We start from the raw sequence: 21487 nt of genomic DNA, 5'->3' as shown, positions 1-21487 counted from the left end.
TGTTTCAAAAATCAAAAATGAATTACAGTGTCCTCTTTCCCATGTATATCTTCATGTTTGCCTGTACCACTAGCTCAGATTCATAGCAAAAAGGCTTGCTGGCACGTATCTCCCCGGGTATTACTTTCTCCTGTTTCTTAAAAATGGGGATGATATTTCCCTTTCTCCAGTCACCAGGGATTTCATCTGGCAGCCATGAATTTTCATATATGATGGAGAGTGTCTTCACAGTCACATCATTATCCCTCAGTACCCTGGGATGCATGTTTTTGGGTCCTATCAAATTTTACGTATTCGGTCTTATAAATCAGTCTCAGAATTATTTTTCTTCTTCAACCCCTACCTAGAGGTTGAAGAATATGAGACTCAGGAATATGAGAGACAAGAGAAGCCTGGCTGCTGTAGAAGACCAAGGCAAACAACATATTGAATACTTCAGCCTTCTCCCTGTCTGTCATGGCAAGTTTTCCCTCCTCATTTGTCAGAGGGAATAGGCTATTTTTGACCTGTCTCTTCTGACCAATGTACCTGTGGAATCCCTTCTTATTATTTTTCACATCCCATGTAAAGTTCAGGGCCTTAGCTTTCCTGATCCCATCTCTGAATGTTGGACAGCATCCCTATATTCTTCCCAGGTGACACATCTTTGCTTCCACTGCCTGTACATGTCCTTCTTATCCTTCAGTTTGACCAGTACGTCCTTGCCCAGACATGATAGTTTCCTGTCTCCTCTGCTCATTTTCCTATGCTTGGGGACAGAGAGCTCTTGTGCTTTCAGAAAGACATCCTTAAAGAATTGCCAACTCTACTCCACTCCTAAGGGCATCTTCCCAAAAGATCTAATCCAGTAATTTCCTAAACAGCACAAAATTTGCTCTCCTGAAATTGAAAGTCCCAGTTTCGCATTTTGCCAGACCCACCCTCCTCACGATTGTGAACATGATCAGGGCATGGCCACTACAGCCCAGAATGCCTCCAATCTCAATCTCATTAACAAGTACCTCTGCACTGGTGAACACCAGGTCCAGAAATAGTTTGTCTCTGGTCATTTTGTCTAATGCCTGGACCAGGAAGTTATCCTCAGCACACTCCAGGTGTCTCTAGATTGCTTCCAGTGTACCACATTGCTTTCCTAGGAGATGTCTCGGTGGTTGAAATCCCCCATCAAGATGAGAGCCTGCAAGTGCATTACTTCTTCTAGGTGAAGCAAGAAGGCCTCTTCAACAGGCTCCAGCTTAGTAGACCCTGACCACTAGCTGTACTTTGTTGGTCTGGTCTCTGATTTTCATCCACAAGCTCTCAGCCTGAACATAGCTGTTTGTCAGAGGCTGCTCTTTGCACTCTGTCAAATTCCTAATGCAGAGTGCAACTCTCTCAACCCTCCTTCCCTGCCTATCTCTTCTGAAAAGGTTGTAACTCTTGGCTGTGTGCTCCAGTCACATGAAACATCCTACCACGTCTCTATGGTCATGATTAGGTCATAGTTTACTAATTGCAACTCCTCCTGCTTATTTCCCAGGTGTCAGGCATTGGTGTAGAAATACTTCAGGTGAGCTATCATCAGTTCCTTCTTAGAGGAACTTCTCTCAAGATCCTGTAGGACAAGTCTGATATATTTTCCTGCTGTTTCCTGGAATTATAGCATTCACTAGCCCTTCTGTCACACAGAAATTCATCCTCTTCCCCCATCAAATCTAGTTTAAAGCTTTGGTAATCAGTCCGGCCAGCTTGCTTTCCAGAACCCCGTTGCCCTTTGAGCAATTTTCTTTGAGTTTCCTTCATGCTTTCTCCTATTGCCTGTGTTTCCTGGTTCACTGTTGTAAGAATTCAAGTGTTCTGCAGTGTTGATGGCACATCATGACAACATACAGCAGGTTGAGAGGACCAGCACCCCATCCCTTTAACCTAGCTATACCTTCCCACATCTCATAATGAGCAGGTTCACTATTATTCCCCTCCCACTTTGAACCTAGTTCAAAGTCCCACCAATGAGCCCTTCTTGCTTTTCCCCTTTGAGAAAGATGAACCCCATCTGGGGCCTGCAAGCCTGGTGCCTAGTAAACCACTTTGTTCTCAAAGAGTCCAAAGCTTTTGTGGTAGCAGCAGCCATGAAACCATGGGTTTTATCAGTGGGATCCTTCTGTTTCTTTCAGTGTCCTTACCCAGTACAGGAAGCAGAGGAGAGATGATCAATTCCTTCACCTGAAGTCCCAAAAGTCCCTTCTGATGGCCTTTGAACAGTGTGTACCTGCTTTGTCACTCCTCACTTGGAAAAGCAGTAATGGGTGATGGTCTCTTGGCTGTACCAGGGTGGGCAGTTTCCTAGTGACATCCTTCATCTGAGCCCCAGAAAGACAGTAAAATTCCATAGCATACTGAGTATTCAGTTCCCTGCAGGGAGAAGTCACCTACAACTAATACCTGTCTCTTTTTCTTTGGGAATGTAGCCTTTATACTGGGGGAAGGCTTCTCTTGTTTTGGTTTTATTGATTCCTGTAGTGTAAGTGGGCTGTTGTCACCCACAAGTGGTCTGAATCTTACAGATTTTCTCTGTAAGGCATACTTATCCATGTAAGATCATCATTTAGATTAGAAAAGACCTTCCAGATTGAGTCCTACCACCAATACAACCTATCAAGCCCCATCACCAAAACAAGTCCCATAGTGCACGCAGTGCACTGCTCCAAGTCAAAGTAATGACAAACACACACATATAGAAAAGCACCCTCGATCTTGCATGTTCTTCACTTCTAAGGCAGTAACACCATTTATGGATGACTTCTCCTCTCAGTGACCTCTACTCTATGAAGTCAACAATGCAAACTCTGGTGCTAGATCTGCTGTGTTGATGTCATGTCAGTGCCAAGGAATGGCAGAATACAAAGTGCGTATGTAAAAGACCAAAATGGTTTCTTACCAGTATTTGCAGGCAAACAACTTTTGATAGTTCCTCTGGGTTTAAGAAACAAAGTAATAATAATGATTAAAATACCTCTTCAGTTTAACACTCTGTTTTCATTCTCAAAACACACAGGCGGATATCCAGCAACCTTGCCTGTATCTCTTTCAGCACAAATTTTAACATAGTAAATTACATAATGAATGTGTCAGGCTGACTTTAAGGCTAAAGAATTTTGGTTGTTTTTTTTTTCAGTAAGAACTGATGTTTTACATTGGTTTTACCCTTATAATAGTAACATGCATGCATATATCTACCAGAAGTGGGGAAACTGATGTTATTAAATTTCCCTTTGATAACTGGTTTAAAATGAAAGCATTGCTGATAAGAAGAAGAAATGTATCCTTGTGCCCTCTGTAAATGATGAACAGCTTGGATGTGGAGGACCATAAAAGACAGAGTTCAGAATGGGCCTGTGGCTTTGGGCTTCTATTCAATAAAGTGTTCAGAACATGCTTTAACCTCTTAAAGGTCTCTAAAATGTCAGTGAAAATACTTACTTTTCCCTCAGCACCATCAGGGGGGGCAAGCTATGAAAGGAGAGAAAAGTGTCAGGTGAATGGGGTTCATGTGGGTGATTTAAGATTCAGTCTCTCTTCAGTCAGCTCCTTGCTTCTGTATGGTGAGGAGCTTTAAAGCTGATGTCTTCCTTTCTGGTTATGCAGCATGAAAGGATTTTGTCAGAGAGCTCTGGTGGTAACACTATGATAGTGATAAACAGAGGCTGTAGTATAACCAAGCAAAAAGGAGACTTGTGAAAGGCATTCTTTAGTTCAGGTACCTTTGTTCAGGCTATAGTTGTTTAATGGTAATAGGCAGTTAAGTACTACACAGCCATTCTCTCATGGAGGATAGACTGGAATTGGGATTTCCATTTATGAAGTTTTGAAAGTTAGCCATATCTGCATGCTGTGATATGTGCTTCAGAAAGAGGAAATCAACTGAAGTGCCCAGAGATAACAGCAGCATTTCTGAGGTCACAAAATTTACAATAATCAAAATTGCCACAGTGTTGGGATCTCTTATTGTTCACTCACCTGTTGATACTACTTCACTCTCACTATTGGTCAAAGCATGACTAGAAGTCAAGATAAGCTTAGGGGAAATCCAAATTCTTGGTGTCAGAGGACAGACTGTAAAAAACATGCTACTGTTCCACAAGAATCTGAGATCAGAATCAGATCCACAAGATTCTGAGACAAAGGATTGACTCAAGGATTTGAATATAAGGTGAAACTTAGTATATGCCCAGAAGCAAGTTATGTTACCTTATACGTGCTGACAAAGTTGTACCAGTGCAACACATCTGAACTTCTTCTTCCTTCAGTTTTCCTGAGTAAATTGTTGTATAATGTGGGAAGATGTCTAAAGCAAACAAAAGCAAAGGACTGGAACTAAGTAGTAATGGACACTAAGAAAATCTAGGGGCGGTTATGTGACAAAACCCACTTGGCCTACATCATGCATCTTACCCACAAAATTGTCTTAAAACTTGTTGCGAGTTAATATGCCATGCTGGAAAATAGTGGACTTTCTAAGGTGGAAACAAACTACTATCGACCATATTTATGTGTGCCCCCGGTGGCGCACGGTGTTAGAACCGCCACTTGCAACACTGGAGGCCCGGGTTCGAATCCCCCCTGTGGCGCAAGCGGTAGAAGTGCCGCTATGCTACACTAGAGGGCTCGAATCCCGGAAGTTGGACTCGATGATCTCTAAGGTCCCTTCCAACTCGCACGATACTATGATACTATGATACTATGATATGATATTTAACCTCAGAAGCACGAGGGTTCTCAGAAACACTGGAAAAGTCTTTTAGGAGGTGATCTCCATCCAACACAGAGATAATTCTCAATACTTGATTACCATCTTCTGTATTGTATTTATTGCAAAGTATACATGGTCCATGCAGGCTTCTGAAAGCTAGTCTGTAAAGTACCATTTCCTCCTGTGCTTCAGAAAGGCTGTCCTTCACAGAGTGAAAAGCATGAGGTTTTGCTGATTGCTGAGGGAACTGATTTATCATAGGGAAAGCCCTATGATACAAAGAACACTCTGGGAAGCTGAGTGGAATTTTCACATCTAGATACTAGCAAGAAAAAACATAATACTGAACTTCTTGCTTCAATCTTTCTGCTTATAAGAGAGTATAATGAGGAGGAGAGGAAAAAACAAACAAACCTAAATGCAGCATAATCTGTTCTGCACTTTACTAATCCCAAACTCTCGTAAACATCAAGAAAATACTCACCTCTTAGTACTAAACCCAACGCTGGGTTTAGTACCAACCCACTGTAGAAGTAGACACTTCACCAAAGGGCCCAGGTGAATCTCTTGAGGTTCAACAAACCAAATGGAAGATCTTTCATCTGGGTTGAGCCAACCCTCAATACCAATACAATCTGGGAGATGAAAGAATTGAGTGCAGCCCTGCCGAAAAAGACCTGGGGGTACTGATGGATGGCAAGCTGGACATGATCCAGCAATGTGCCCTCGCAGCCCAGAAAGCCAACTGTATCCTAGGCTGCATCAAAAGAAGTGTGATCAGCAGATTAAGGAAGGTGATTCTGCACCTCTACTCTGCACTGGTGAGACCTCACCTGGAGAACTGCATCGAGATGTGGATTCCTTGGTACAAGAGAGACATAGGCCTGCTGGTGTGCATCCAGAGGTGGGCCATAGAAATGATTCAAGGGATGGAAGACCTGTCCCATGAGGACAGGCTGAGAGAGCTGAGGTTGTTCAGCCTGAAGAAGAGAAGGCTCTGATTTGAACTGATAGCAACCCTTCAATATCTGAAGGGGAGCTACAGGAAAGAAAGGGACAGACTCTTTAGCAGGGTCTGTGGTGACAGAACAAGGGGAATGGCTTCAAGACCAAAGAGGGTAGATTTAGATTAGGTGTAAGGAAAAAGTCTTTTACAGTGAGGGTGGAGTGGCACTAGAACAGGTTACCTAGAAATATGGTGGATGCCCTGTCCCTGGAGACTTTCAAGGCAATTCTGGATCAAGTCCTGGGCAACCTGATCTAGCAGTGCATGTCCCTGTTCACTGCAGGGGTGTTGGACTAGGTGACCATTAAATGTTCCTTCTAAATCTATGGAATCTATGATTCTAAAGACAAATTTTTACCTCTGTTCACATTCTGGACACATATAACTGAGTTGCAAGAACAAGGAAAAAAATCTCTTGGAACAGTGTTTTACATACATACTTACACATGCTAGCTAAGACACTTAGCTAACTAAAATGTCCATTTCCTTTGTGGTATTATAAATTGTAAACTTTCAACTCTAACTTCTTGAAATGAGAAGGCCTTCATCAAATGCCTTCTAATGAATAGGTCTTCCATTTATAACTGCCTTGCTCATATCAAAACCACTAGGAGAGAAAAAACAGCAATTATTTATAATAACTTTATTGGGTATAATTTTCTTCTGTCTTTGAAAGCTCCGCCTGCTGTTTTCAGGCTGTGCATGTTAAACAGAAGTGCTTACACTTGACCTTGTTCTTGATCCACTCTTTGTGCACAGCAGTGCATTTTTTCTTCTGAAAGATAGGTACAATTTGTGTCCACATAAATTATACTGTACTTGCTATTAACATTCTTTTATCTGGTAAATTACTTACACTGATTATGTTGAAGACTGTTCCATGAGCTGTTGATAATGCAAGTCTATGATTTGTATGTAATATGTCATTCTTAATTTAGAATGAGACTGAAAGGAGATGACAGATTGCTATAACACATGCAAAGAAATGAGGTCCTGGCCACATGCAGACAGGAAAGGATTCATGGTAGTATTTGTAGAAGGAAATGTGTTCAGCCTAGGCATCCTGGCTAAATTCCAGCTTCAGCAATTACACTGTCTAAATATTCCTGCATATCCAAATGATTGATTGTGGTATTTTCACTTATTTTGTGCCTCGGATTCACAGAGAACTTTAGCATAGATAACCTCCATCTTATTTTCCTATATTCTTCAGAGAAGAAATGAACAGTCATCCATACTTCATTCTCTGAACAAATACTTAGGGCTCATGTGATTTATCTTGCATAGTCATCTACTAAACTAAAAATATCACATTAATAATTGACCACACTGGACAAATGAAAGACTATGGGTCCATATGGGGTCCAACTGAGGTTACTGAAGGAGCAGGCAAAAGTGCTTGACAAGCTATTTACATCATTTACCAGCTATCCTGGCCAACTATGAAGGTCCCAGATGACTGGAGAATTGCCAATATCACAACCATATAAAAGAACAGTCAGTAGGAAGATCCAGGGAACTACACACCCGTCAGCTGATCACAGTATCAGGGAAGATTATGAAGCAGATTGTCTTCATTGTAATCACACGGAGTGTGCAGAACAACCAGGGGGGTCAGGCCGAGGCAACACAGGTTCATAAAAGGCAGGTTCTCCTTGATCAATCTGATCTCCTTCTACAACCAGGCGACATACCTGGTGGATAAAGGAAAGGCTGCAGATGTACTCTGACTAGACACTAGCAATGCCTTTGACTCCATCTCTCACAGCACTCTACTGGAAGCCCATGGCTCAGACAGGTGTACTCTTCTTTGGGTAAAAAACTGTCTGGATGGATAAGCCCAGAGGGTTGTGGTGAATGGAGTTAAATCAGCAGGTGATCAGTCACGAGTGGCGTGACCCAGGGTGAGTCCTGTTTAATTTAATTATTAAAGGTCTGGATGAGGGAACTGAAACACCCTCAGTAAGTTTGTGGAGGACACCAAGTTGTGATCTACCTGATGATAGGAAGGCACTACAGAGGGATCTGGATATACTGGAATAATGGACTGAGTCCAATTGTATGAGCTTTAAGAAGACCAAGGGCTAGGTCCTGCACTTTGGTGACAACAATCCCATTCAACGCTACAGGATTTGGGCAGAGTGGCTGGAAAGCTGTACAAAGAAATAAGACCAGAAAGTGTTAGTTGGCAGCCATCTGAAACATGTGAGACCAGGTGGCAAAGAAAGCTAACTGCATCATGTCTTGTACTAGAAATAGTGGACTCAGCAGGACTGGGGAACTGATCGTCTCTTTGTACTCAGCAGTGGTGAGGTGGACTTCCACTACCATATTCAGTTTTGGGTCCCTCACTATGAGAAATACATTGAAGCCCTGGAGTGTGTCCAGGGACTGTCAACAAAGTTGGTGAGGGGTCTGGAGCACAAGTCTCATGAGGAGCAGCTGAGGGAGCTGGGATTGTTTCATGTGGAGAAGAGGAGGTTCAGGAGGGTCACTCTCTGCAACTATGTGAAAGGAGGTTGTAATGTGGTTGGTATTGGTCTCCTCTCCCAGTTAACTAGAGATAGGACAAGAGGGAATGGCCTCCAGTTGTGACAGGGCTGGTTCAGGATATTGGGAAAAAAAATTTCCCTGAAAGAGTGGCGAAGTATTGGAAGAGGTTGCTTGAAGAAGTGGTGGAATAATTGTCCCTGGAGGTGCTCAAGAAACATGTAGATGTGGCACTTAGGGACATGGTTTAGGTGGTGGGGATGGGTTGACGTTTGGAATCAATAATGAGAGCAGAAGAAAAAAATGAAAATAAAGAAGGAACCTAGTCTTCCATTGTGCAATCCAACCTCTTAAGCTCCTAAACCTCTTCCAGGTGGCTGATGATTTGACTCTGAACAGAACTCACAGCACATTATCATAGTTGTAGGGCATCTTTTTCATGTAATGTCTCAATGAAAAGTGTAGGTAAACAAGAACTTGGAGTAAACGAGCAGCAAATAGTACAAGTAACCCAACTATATTAGTTAAATTGCTCTCTCACTTTGTGTTAATTTCTGCACAGTGTCAAGCTGTTCCTATGTCCTATAAAAAGGAGATGATGTGTTTGTATTCATCTTATCTGCAGTGAAACTTTCCTATTGAAAAATACATCCTGAGTACCATAGTACTCAGTACTATAACAGCTTATTAACTTCCAAAAGTCCTTTTCTTTATCCATTTTTATAGAAGACATTAATTATTTTAACAGCTGCTTAAGAACACGTATACTTTCTAAAGAATATGTAGATGAATTTTTATGAATATTCTTTTTGAGCAATAACATCTGCTGAAGCCTTAAAGTATCCCAATATCTTTACCAGCTTTTATATTTAATCTGCATCTACATTATTTATTTCAGTCAGTGATTATTTATTTTTGGTTCATAGAGTTTGTGCAAGGCTGGATAAAATTTTAGTATTAACAATATAAATGAGTAGCAAAGAATAAATATTTCCTTTTGGTTATAATTCAAAATTATTTCCACAGACATTAGTTGTTTTCAATACTGGAAGGATTTGATGTGTTGCTTTTCCAGTGCTTCATGGCACTCAACAATGTTTACTTATTCCAGATGTTGCGTGCTATTAGAAATCAGTAGCAAAGCAGCATTAAGAGATTATCATTTCATTTCTGCAACATCTTGCACTGGATATTGTGCTTGCCACTCTTTGTTTTAAATAGTGAAATTAGTTCTCATAAGTTTTCTTTTTTTTTTTTTTTTTTTGTATGCCAGCGTTGTAGTATTTTTATTACTGTTATCATAATTTAATGTTACTACTCAAATGAAAACCTGACTCAATATAAAACCACTTGCAAAAGGCAATAAGCTGTGTACAAACAGAAGAAAACCTATTCATATTACTTAGGTGTGTCTTCTTTACCTGACACAAGTGTTGAATGTGCCCTTTTATGACAATATATCAAATGTGGTCGCCAAACCACTGTCCATAATTTTTCATCAGTCTTGGCTGACTGGGGATGTCCCGGTGGATTGGAGGCTGGCTAATGTGATGCCTGTCTTCAAAAAGGGCAGGAAAGACGATCCTGGCGGCTACAGACCCATCAGTCTCATCTCGGTGCCTGGGAAGGTTATGGAGAGAATAATCTCAGGTATCATCGTGGATGAACTAAAGGTCAGCCAAGGGATCAGGCCTAGTCAGCATGGATTCATGAATGGTAGATCCTGCCTGACTAACCTGATTTCATTCTATGACAAGGTGACCTGCTTAGTAGATGAAGGAAAGGCTGTCGACGTGGTCTACCTGGACTTCAGTAAGGCCTTTGACACTGTCCCCCATAACATTCTGGTAGAGAAGCTGGCTGCCCCTGGTTTGGATGGGCGCATGCTCCGCTGGGTGAAGAACTGGTTGGATGGCCGGGCCCAGAGAGTTGTGGTCAATGGAGTGGAATCCAGTTGGCGGCCGGTCACAAGTGGTGTCCTCCAGGGCTCGGCGCTTGGGACGCTTCTGTTTAACATCTTCATTGATGATTTGGATGAGGGGATTGAGTGCACCCTCAGTAAGTTCACAGACAACACTAAGCTGGGAGGGAGTGTTGATCTGCCTGAGGGGAGAAGGGCACTACAGAGGGACCTAGATAGACTTGATCGATGGGCCAAGGTGAACGGAATGAGTTTCAACAGGGCCAAGTGTCGGGTCCTGCATTTTGGTCACAACAACCCCAGGCAACCCTACAGGCTTGGGGAAGTGTGGCTGGAAAGCTCCCAGACGGAAAGGGACCTTGGTGTGCTGATGGACAGTCGGCTGGATATGAGCCAGCAGTGTGCCCAGGTGGCCAAGAGGGCCAATGGCATCCTGGCTTGTATCAGGAATGGTGTGGTGAGCAGGACTAAGGAAGTCATCCTGCCCCTGTACTCAGCATTGGTGAGGCCTCACCTCGAGTACTGTGTCCAGTTTTGGGCACCTCAGCACAAGAAAGACATGGAGGTACTGGAGCAGGTCCAGAGAAGGGCAATGAGGCTCGTTAAGGGCTTGGAGAATCAGCCCTATGAGGAGAGGCTAAGGAAGCTGGGGCTGTTTAGTCTGAGGAAGAGGAGGCTGAGGGGAGACCTTATAGCTCTCTTCCAGTACCTGAAAGGTTCTTACTGTGAGAGTGGGGCAGGTCTCTTCTCACTAGTGACATGTGACAGGACGAGGGGAAATGGCCTCAAGTTGCGCCAGGGCAAGTTTAGGTTGGATATTAGGAAGAACTTCTTTACAGAAAGGGTGGTTAGGTACTGGAATGGGCTCCCCAGGGAGGTGGTTGAATCGCCATCCCTGGATGTGTTTAAGAGCCGTTTGGATGTGGTACTCAGGGATATGATTTAGCAGAGGTTTGAGGTGTTTTGTTTTTTTTTTTTTGTTTTTTGTTTTTTGTTTTTCTTAAGAGATAGGCTACTGGTTAGGCTGCGGTTGGACTTGATGATCTTCAAGGTCTTTTCCAACCTGAGTAATTCTATGATTCTATATATAGCCTTTTTTTGGCATATGACCACTCCTCCAGGTACCCAGCATGACAGGCCAGTTAACTGTCATAGATGCAAAGCTTTGCAGAAAAGTGAGATTTTGCAAGATTTGAACACTGCAGAATATATCCTCCATCATAGCTCTCTGTGCTTTTCTACGTAGGTCACTTCCTTGATGTAAAACTTTGCCAGACTTGGCAGACAAGAAGTAGTGTGGGCATGTGCTGTATCTTCACACTGATGAAGAATTCTCAGAACTCTTCCAGGCACTTTTTTAGTTTCCTAAGTTTTCTCCCTCTTTAATTTCCTTTGGTTACCTTCATTACATATTATATCCACTGTTTGGAAAAAATAAATACATTAAAAAAAATCAAAGAAGAAAAGAAACTCTATAATAGCAGTAAACTGCTAAAAGAATCCTATGATTAAAAAGTATTTTCAAGAATGAAACACTTAAGGTGAATTTTCACAGGTAATAGGGGCTTTTGCTATTATTCTCAATCTAATGTAGTCTAAAATAGCAGCTTTGATCTCTTTGTAATCTGCTCTTCTGCCCAATTGCTCTTCCCATTAAGGACATTTTTCTAATAGCAAGTCTAAATGTTTTCTCTCTTAGTTTCAGGCCATTGCTCCTTATTCTACCAGAAAGTATTTATATTCTGTGATCATTTTCCCCTAGAGTCTCTATGTTTTCTAGGCTGTATAAATATTGGAAACAGCCACACTGCAGGGTGTCATTGGATGTGCTGCCGTACACCAGTCCTTGGGATGGTTAGTATCATGCAGGGTGTACCACATGCTTCAAGGCAAGCACTATAGGTGTTCCTAAGCTTTTCAGGCTCTTGCTATCACTGAGTCGTTGTAAATGCTCAGACATTGAGGAGGATATTTTTCTTATCAGAAAACAAAACAAAACAAAACAAAAACAACAACAACAACAAACAGGTGCAAATTTCATTTAAAAGTTGCAGGAAGAAACAAAGAAAATAAATGCACTTATACATTTCTGCTAGTCTTGTTAGGTAAGATTAAAATAACACCAGTCACTGTTTGACTACAAACTCATACAGCCTTAACATAGCTCTGGATATACTATGAGGTCATTTAGCAACACTGAACGTGATTTTTTCTTTAAAACCTATGGCTTAGCTAATGTCAGGCAATTCTGTTACGCTATCCACACCTCTTCATTCCATGCTAACCTTTAGCTTTCCAGTAATGGCCTCTAAGGTTATGCGAATGGTCCTGCCTCTGAATTTATTATTCAGTCACAGAAATCCTTTCTTTCCTCAGTCTCATTCCCAGGCTCCTCTATTCTTTCAGAGAAAGTCTATCCCAAGTCCTGTTAGTTTAGCTTTCTGGATTCTTACCTTGTTATAATTTCAGAATCTTGGAACTGTCTGGGCTTCAGGGGAACTTTAAAGATCATCTAATCCAACCCTTGTGCCACAGGCAGGGACACCTTCTACTAGGTCAGGCTGCTGTGTGCCCTGACTTTGAATAGTTACAGTATTGAAGCACTGACAAGTTTTCTGGGCAATTTTTTCCTAGTGTTTCACCATCCTCATTGTGAAGAATTTCCTGATATACAATTTAAATCTACTTATTTTCAGTTGCCCCTTGTCCCATCTCTCCAGGCCCTCTTATAAAGTCTTTCTCTGTCCTTCTTATAAGCTTATTATTGAAAGACTGCTCTCACTCTATAAGACTGTCCTCATATGAGAAACAATGCCCTCTGATCCTTTTAATGGCACTACTCTGAACCTGATCTAACAGGCCCATATTCTTGCTTCTGGGTGTACACCAGTCCTGAGCTCAAAACAAGCGATGTGTAACTGTTGACCAACTCTCACAGTCCCACTTACCTTCCAATGCTGTAGCCCACAGGGTATCTACAAGTACATCCTTGAAGAGGCTGAAGTTGGCTATATCTAAAGCCAGAAGTATAGCCTTCGCTTCTGCGAATTGGCTTGATTGATCTTATTCTTCAGCACTTTCTGCAGCTTGCCATGTAGAACTCTGTACAGCAGCTTTCTGGAAAGCTGCACCTCTTTCATAGAGTTATAGAATCATTAAGGTTGGAAAAGACATCTAAGAACATCTAGTACAACTGTCAATCCATCCCAACCATGCCCATGAAGCTTTGACCCCAAGTGCCACATCTACATGTCTCTTGAACACCTCCAGGGATGGTGACACCACCGCCCCACTGGGCAGCCTGTTCCACTACTTGGCCACTCTTTCAGAAAATACATTTTTCCTACTATCCAACCTGAACCTCCCTGTCACAACTTGAGACCATTCCTTCTTGTCCTATCTAGTTACCTGGGAGAAAAGGCCAATAACTACCTCGTTACCACCTCCTTTCAGGTAGTTGCAGGGAGCAAAATGGTATCCTGTGAGAGGAGGAAACTGTTTCACTCCCTATCCAGGTAGAGCAGCATGTTCCTAACTGTTCCTTCTGAATTTATTCTGCTCTTCATTTCTATCTTTCAGCTCAGGGGCTGAGTATCTTGAGTATAACTGGCCTAACTTTTAAAAACAGAAGTAAAGACTGCATTGAGAACCTCAGCTTTATCCTTGTGTTACCGTTCCCATCTGCATCCAGTAAAGGTTGGATTTTATCTTTGTCCTTCGTCCTGCTGTTAATATTTTTGTTGAAATGTTATTTATTTTCTTTATCAATGGTTACCAAATTTCCCACAATACGATACAACCCATCTGTGAACAAAGCATGTTGTTTCTCTGGTAATTTATTTTATAGGGCCTCTTCAGCATGTGTCACTTCCTCTTCTGGCAACATTCAGAAAGCTTTGCCTTCAGGCCAGTCCATGATCTTTTCCAAGTTTCCTGGACAACTGTGGTTTCCTATTTGAGCTCGTTGATCACTGACTTTGTGTTTCATAATTAAGGGAACATTCTCAATCTGCAGTGAAATTCATTCTAATTTGCTTCCTTTCCCAATAAACCACCGATGAAGAACGTGCTGCATGAAAAGCTCGGTGTTCCACCTAGAGAAGCAAACTTGAGCATTGATCTCATGCTTAACTGAGTGATATCCTAGTTATGTAAAAACTAGTTGACTCCCTACTGTTCTGACTTTGGAAACCGCACATTGGAAATTGAACATGAGCACCTGCGCACAATCACAATGCAGAGATAGATTCATCAGTTAGGAGAAAAAGAGGAGAAAGAGAAAATGCTCTGCATCAGTCCATGTATTACTATCACCACCCAATATTCTGCACCATGAGGTGGGCAGATGTGCTCTATAAACCTCAACATAAATCTAACCACGCCTTACCTGCATGTAGAAGTATGTATGTATCTTGTCCTTCTGCCTCTGAATCACTCTTTCCATCTCTCACTCTTACTGGCATCTTGCAGAAGGGATATTAGGCTTCTACCTTTTGTTTTAATGAAGCAAATTCCTCCTGCTTCAGCTTCAGTTTCCAGGAGACTGATCAGTCATCAGGCTGCTGAACCATCAATCTGAACACAAAGGAAAAGGTCCTTGTTCCTGGCAAAGCCCAGTTTCATTTGCAGAAGTGCTTCTCTCCTTGACATATTTGGGGCAGCTCTACTTCCTTTGCAGTTTTACTATATCTGGCAAAAAACCCACCACTTTCACAGCAGATGTTTATGTATTTGTGCTAATGACCCCCTTGGCAGCTTTCTGCAGCCTTGGAAATAGTCAGAGAGGAGCCATTGAGATCCTTGCCAGAAATCAGATGAATAGGTGGAAAACAGGAACATTTAAACGCATGTGGTAGGTTAACCTTGGTTGGCTTGACTAACCCATTGCAGTACAGAACAAGATGGGGCAAACAGAAAAAGATAAGCCCCCAGAATTCAGGAGCTGCAAGATAAGCTGCGGCAACAATCTGCTCAGCATGGGCAGTAGCAGCAGCATGAACTGGGAAGCACCTATGCTGGAAAAGCTTCTAATCAAAGAATTAGCATTGTCTAACAGGCATCCATGTACATATTCCATGATCCACAAACTTCTGACAGAAATAGCTCCAAAGGATTGGTGGAAAATAGAGAGTTGTATATGGATATATTGAATTTTCAACATGGATTTTCATGAAAAATATGTCTTGGCACACAATACATATAAGCAGTTGTACTTAAAGCAAGCTGTGTAACTTATTTGTAAAATACCTAGAGAAAGAATAGGCCTTTTATGCAATGCCAAATTACATTCAACAAGCAACTGCAGTTTGTACTCATACAACAAAATCTGCAGGTACATACTGCAATCACTTGCTGAGTAGACAAAAGTTGTATTTAACTTGCACAAGTTAGATACTAAAAGAAAAATTAAAAAAAAGATAATGATGTGCAAATTCCACTTATCAATCTTGAATAGATTTATATTGCCAGAGAAAAGCATTACTGAAACACAGAAATCAAATCCCAGAATGTCATACAAATATCTTTTAATAGGGGACTCTAAGCTTCCTATTTAAATTCTGAGAAGACTTCCCATAAAGACTGAAGTAGTAATTCTGTGTTGCTGGAATTTTTGCTATGAGTGTGATTCACAGTGCTGAGATACGGGTGCCTAAAACTCTCTGATTACTGTTGACCTTTCATTCATCTGGGCAGGACTGTAGAGGTCCATGTTGTAGATACCTTCTGCTCATTTAGTCAAGTATAAAAATAGACAAGACCACACATGCCAAAAGTAAGTCAGAGACATTGAACTCAGTTACTACAATCTCCACTGAACAATTCAAGAGGCTGAAGAAGTTGCATATATCTGCTGTCATCCCATGTGTCTACATTTAAGTAACATGAATCCTGCAATGTTGAGTACCTTTTAAGTATGGTTTACTACAGAGGAAGGAAAAAGCAGTATCAGCATCTCTTTCCATTTCTTGCTTCTGGGCTGTCCTCCATTATTTTTCTTTCATTTGAGTAGATGTCAACAAAGCCCCAGAGAGGGGAATATCGTAAGTGAATCCTAATTCCATATAGAGTCATCTAAATAAAGCTCTGCTTCCCAGATATGCTAAGCACCTTCAGCTCAAATGCCTCCAGAAAAATACTGAAGTAACCAGATGAGAAAACTTTATCCTAAATCTCTGGAATTTGTGGAATGAGGAAAAATAATTTTGTAGTCTTTTATAATTTATAATACCTTAATGAGATAATCACTCTTAAAAATAAAAATAAATAAATAAATAAATAAATAAATAGAGAGCTATATTGCATACCACTAAGGAAAGCTACTAGTGCTATCACTTTAAGAAGTCTGTGTTTCAGAAAAATAATCTGCCTTTCTGTTTTCCAAGATGCACTGAGGACTGTTATTTTGCAGTATTCTGCCAGCTTCTGGGCCTTCCTCAGCAGTTCTTAATTATTTCCCCCATAGACATTAGTGGAAGTTTCTTTCTGTTCTAAATTAACAGTAAACATTCAGGAAAAACACCTAGACAGCACTCTGTGTGGCTCAAATGAAGCCATCTGCTCAATGTGCAGCCATAAGTTAAAAGTGAAAATAAACCAACATACAACAAAACAAGAGTTTTTTAGGATGTATTAAGAGATGGAGTAGAAGACACTTTGTAGAAGACATTTATCACATAAAAATACTTAGTTGCTTACTGTTTGTTGACACGTCTCACAAAACAGAGTAGAAACACAATAAACAGAAAGAAGTTACGGGAAAGTGATCAGAGACCAGGAAATAATTCTACGTGGGGTCGATTGGGTCTGTTTATGAGATAGATGAATAAGAGGAGACGTGATATAGCTACCATAATATCACATATAGCACAAAGGCTATCATGACTATTATGTCACAATACAAGATTGAGGAGACACCCCATGAAATAAAAAGAATTAAGATGATTGGCAGAGTTTCTTTATTATATAGCTAATCTTTGGCTATATCAGAAAATACTATTGAAGTAAATGCTTTGTAAAAATGAAAGAGGACTTGGAACTACACATTTGGGCTTCCTACAAATCTCTAGTATAGTGTAAATGGGTAGGAGACAAGCCAGATCTCACCTTCTGAGAAGTCAAACCTCTCACACCACCCCCACCAGCTGGGTGGTTGGTAGGCATTTGCCATATCCTGAATATACACAGGTTTAAATTTCTCTTTGCAATATAAGCCTCTCCTATGAGAATGATTAGTACACTGTGATTCTTATAATAAAATTAAATAGGTTGTGAGGGCAGTTGTGCTGTATGATGATGTACAGTCTAGCAGATTTTTAGCTGGATAAGTTCCCCTTTGCCATGGAGCAAAAATATATCAGCAAGGTTGGGCATTCTGCCAGATATAAATAAGAGCTGAAAACTGTTAAATATCTTTACTGGATATGCCTAAAATTTATTCTGAACAGCTTAGAGTAAGCTTTCCTGCAGCTGGAATGCACAGTCTGCATTATGATAGCATTAGACATTCCTTGTAAACAGAACACTGCTCCAGTAGAATCTCAGAATCATTAAGTTTGGAAAGGACCTCTAAGATCACCTAGCCCAATTGTCAGCCCATCCCCACCAAGTTCACTAAACCATGTTCCTAAGTGCCACATCTACATGTTTCTTGAACATCTCCAGGGATGGTGACATCACCACCCCACTGGCCACCCCCCTGGCCATTCTTGGCCACTCTTTCAGGGAATAAATTTTTCCCAATATCCATTGTGAACCTTCCCTGTCATAACTGGAGGCTCTTTATTCTTTAGTTACCTGGGATAAGAGGCTGACACCAATCTCGTTACAACCTCCTTTCACACAGATGCAGAGTGACATGGACTCCTGTGAGCCTCCTCTTCTCCACACAAAATAATCCCAGATCCCTTAGCCACTCCTTGTAAGGGCTGTGCTCCAGACTCCTCACCAGTTTTGTTGTCCTTCTCTGAATGTGCTCCAGGGCCTAAATGTCCTTCTGATAGTGAAGAGCCCAAAACCAAACACAGTACTCAAGGTGCAGCCTTGACAGTGCTTAGTACAGAGAGACAATCAGTTCCCTAGTCCCAGTGACTTCATTATTACTGATACAAGCTGTGAAAGATGGAATCAAAGGCTTTGCTAATGTCTAGGCAGAGTACATCTACAGCATTTCCTTCATCAACCAGGTGGGTCACCTGGTTGTAGAAGGAGATCAGGTTGATCAAGGAGAACCTGCCTTTTATGAACCTGTGTTTCATAGTTTCATAGTTTCATAGTTTCATAGTATCGTGCGAGTTGGAAGGGACCTTAGAGATCATCGAGTCCAACTCCCGGGATTCGAGCCCTCTAGTGTAGCAGAGTGGCAGTTATCCACTTGCGCCACAGGGGGGATTCGAACCCGGGCCTCCAGTGTTGCAAGCGGCGGTTCTAACACCGTGCGCCACCGGAGGCACACACACGTGTTGCCTAGGCCTGACCCCCTGGTTGTCCTGCACACTCCGTGTGATTACACTGAAGACAATCTGCTTCATAATCTTCCCTGATACTGTGATCAGGCTGACAGGATCTTCCTATTGACTGTTCTTTTATATGGGTGTGATATTGGCAATTCTCCAGTCATCTGGGACCTTCATAGTTGGCCAGGATAGCTGGTAAATGATGTAAATAGCTTGTCAAGCACTTTTGCCTGCTCCTTCAGTAACCTCAGTTGGACCCCATATGGACCCATAGTCTTTCATTTGTCCAGTGTGGTCAATTATTAATGTGATATTTTTAGTTTAGTAGATGACTATGCAAGATAAATCACATGAGCCCTAAGTATTTGTTCAGAGAATGAAGTATGGATGACTGTCTGTTCATTCCTTGAATAAAGGTTACAAACAGAAATTACAGTTGATTGTGTCCTTCGGGTGGTCACGAAATGAAACGCACCTACTGTGTTATACATGAAAACATTTATTTCATAGTTTGCAGGTACAGCAGAAAATGTTCTAAGAGGTTTTTTTGTTTTGTTTTGTTTGTTTATTCATCACTGCATTCCTGCAAATACCACAATCTGACTTTCACTGATCTTATGCAAACATACTTATTTTGTCAGGAGTTAAAAGCTGTCCATATGCCTATTGCCTTCTATCTGAAGTCTGGCTGAGCAGTGAACTGTGCAAGGAAAAAACAATATATTGAAATATCTGTTTCACAGCCATGAACATCTGTCTCCTCTTCAAAAGTAGCACAGTGTAATCTGGATATATATTCCCAGAGTGGAACTTTGGTAATTCAGATTAGAAGCAATTCTTGATGTTTTAAGGAGCCTGTTTATTACAAAAACAATTACACAACCCACCAGCACAGTACACAGAAAGGGAGAAGTAGAAGTTTATTTAGCAGGAAACCTCCTGGCAGATGCTAGCACAACTGGGGCAGCTAAATTGGCTTGTATCAATAACTCTTTCAGCCAGCTTGTAAAAATCCTTCTGGGCCTAAGCCCCTGCATATTCACACTTACTAACTGATATTTCATGTGTAGCTTAAGAATGCTTGCATACACTTTATCCCCAAAATGTTTTTATCATTCATAATTGCTCTTGATTATGGCCTTATCTCCTTTATAGGAGTTTTCAGTCCTCTTTCCCAAGCAGCACAGTGACTTTTGACCAGTGCGCTGGATAATCATTTCATTCTTTGGCTGAATTGCTAGACATCAGTATTGATATATCAGCAGTTTAAATATAAGAATTGTAAGTTTAACATTTTTGCACACAGACAGGAAGGTCTCTGACTTTCCGTATGCATCGTTTGGTCCCATCCTCCATATCTCACTCACACACAGGCAGATCAATACCTTAATTTCCAGTATGGTTTCATTCAAACTGTTGCATTGTCTTTGGATTCTTTATCTCACAGCCATTTTCTGGTGAGCTTTATAGCCAGGTAGAAAGCTTTGCTCTAAACTTTTTTTTTTTTTTTTTTTTTAAATCTCTAATAATTCTATTTTTTACTTAAAATGAGAATACGTAAGAACTGATGTAAGTATGCTTCATGTATTTTGGAAAACTCTGTACTGTCTTCAGAACATGCATCCTATAGTCTGTACATTTAAAGGAAACCTGCTTTGCTTCAGCAATTAAAAATAAGAATTTTAATACATACGTTTATTCCCACTTAATGTATATCATTTGTTTCAGCCCTGGTATATTCATCATGATAAATATTTTGCAATCAATATAGTAAAAAATTATTACACAGAAGACCAGATCTTGCTTAGTTACAAGTGCAAATAGCCTATTAGTCTTAAGTGCAGTTTTAGAGTTGCTGCTGAGAAGAAATTTGAACTGTACATAATTTTCAGCAAGACAATTTTCCACTACCAGGAAGTGTAAAATGGCAATTTGTTTATCGAACAGTAAAAAAAAAGGTACTGGATAAAAGTTCCTTGGAATCTCTATTCATCCTTTAACTATCCTTTTTTTTCATAATGACATTGGCCAGTGGTGCCTTTAATCACATCAAATCTAGTGTGGCTTCCTCACTACCCTAAAGCAAAACATCTCATTTAGCAAAGCTTCAGTTATCTCACTGAATCAATTTATTTAGAAGCATAGAATCATAGAATTACCCAGGTTGGAAAAGACCTTGAAGATCATCAAGTCCAATCGCAGCCTAACCATAGTACGCTAACTCTAACAACCCTCTGCTAAATCTTATCCCTGAGCACCACATCCAAATGGCTCTTAAACACATCCAGGGATGGTGATTCAACCACCTCCCTGAGAAGCCTATTCCAGTACTTGACTAACCTTTCTGTAAAGAAAATTTATTTTATTTATTTATATTATTTCACATTTCATTTTAAAAATAAACAGGATAAATTTAGTTTTATTCTCAAGAATTTGCAACCATAATCATCTAACCATTGGATGGTGAATTACTAAATGTTACTTTTACTCAATGTTCTTTTTTCGAGACACCACTTTCAGCCTCAGGTATACTTAAACACTTATTATGAGCAGCAGGAAAAATCCTATCCCAACACAACTCATCCCAGGATTACAAGTCTTACTGAAATCTGTGAATACATTTGTTGCTATTTTTTTCTATCTCAAAGACTCAAACGACTGCTCTATTTCAAGGAAATCACAAAGCTGAGGCAACCAGAGCACAGGACACTTAGAGGACACCAAGGGAAGCAAGTATTTAGTTTTTGTTTGTTTGTTTGTTTGTTTGTTTTTTGTTTTTTTTTTCTTTCTTTCTTGAACATAATCAAAATTGGAGGGCTGAACCTTACTACAGTCAGTGGGTGAGGTCCAGAAGTCTGCAAATTCAGTAGCTCTAAGACAAATGTGGG

The sequence above is a fragment of the Excalfactoria chinensis genome, chromosome 2, assembly GCF_039878825.1.
Source record: "Excalfactoria chinensis isolate bCotChi1 chromosome 2, bCotChi1.hap2, whole genome shotgun sequence".
Classification (NCBI taxonomy): domain Eukaryota; kingdom Metazoa; phylum Chordata; class Aves; order Galliformes; family Phasianidae; genus Excalfactoria; species Excalfactoria chinensis.
This window is presented reverse-complemented; position numbering follows the sequence as displayed.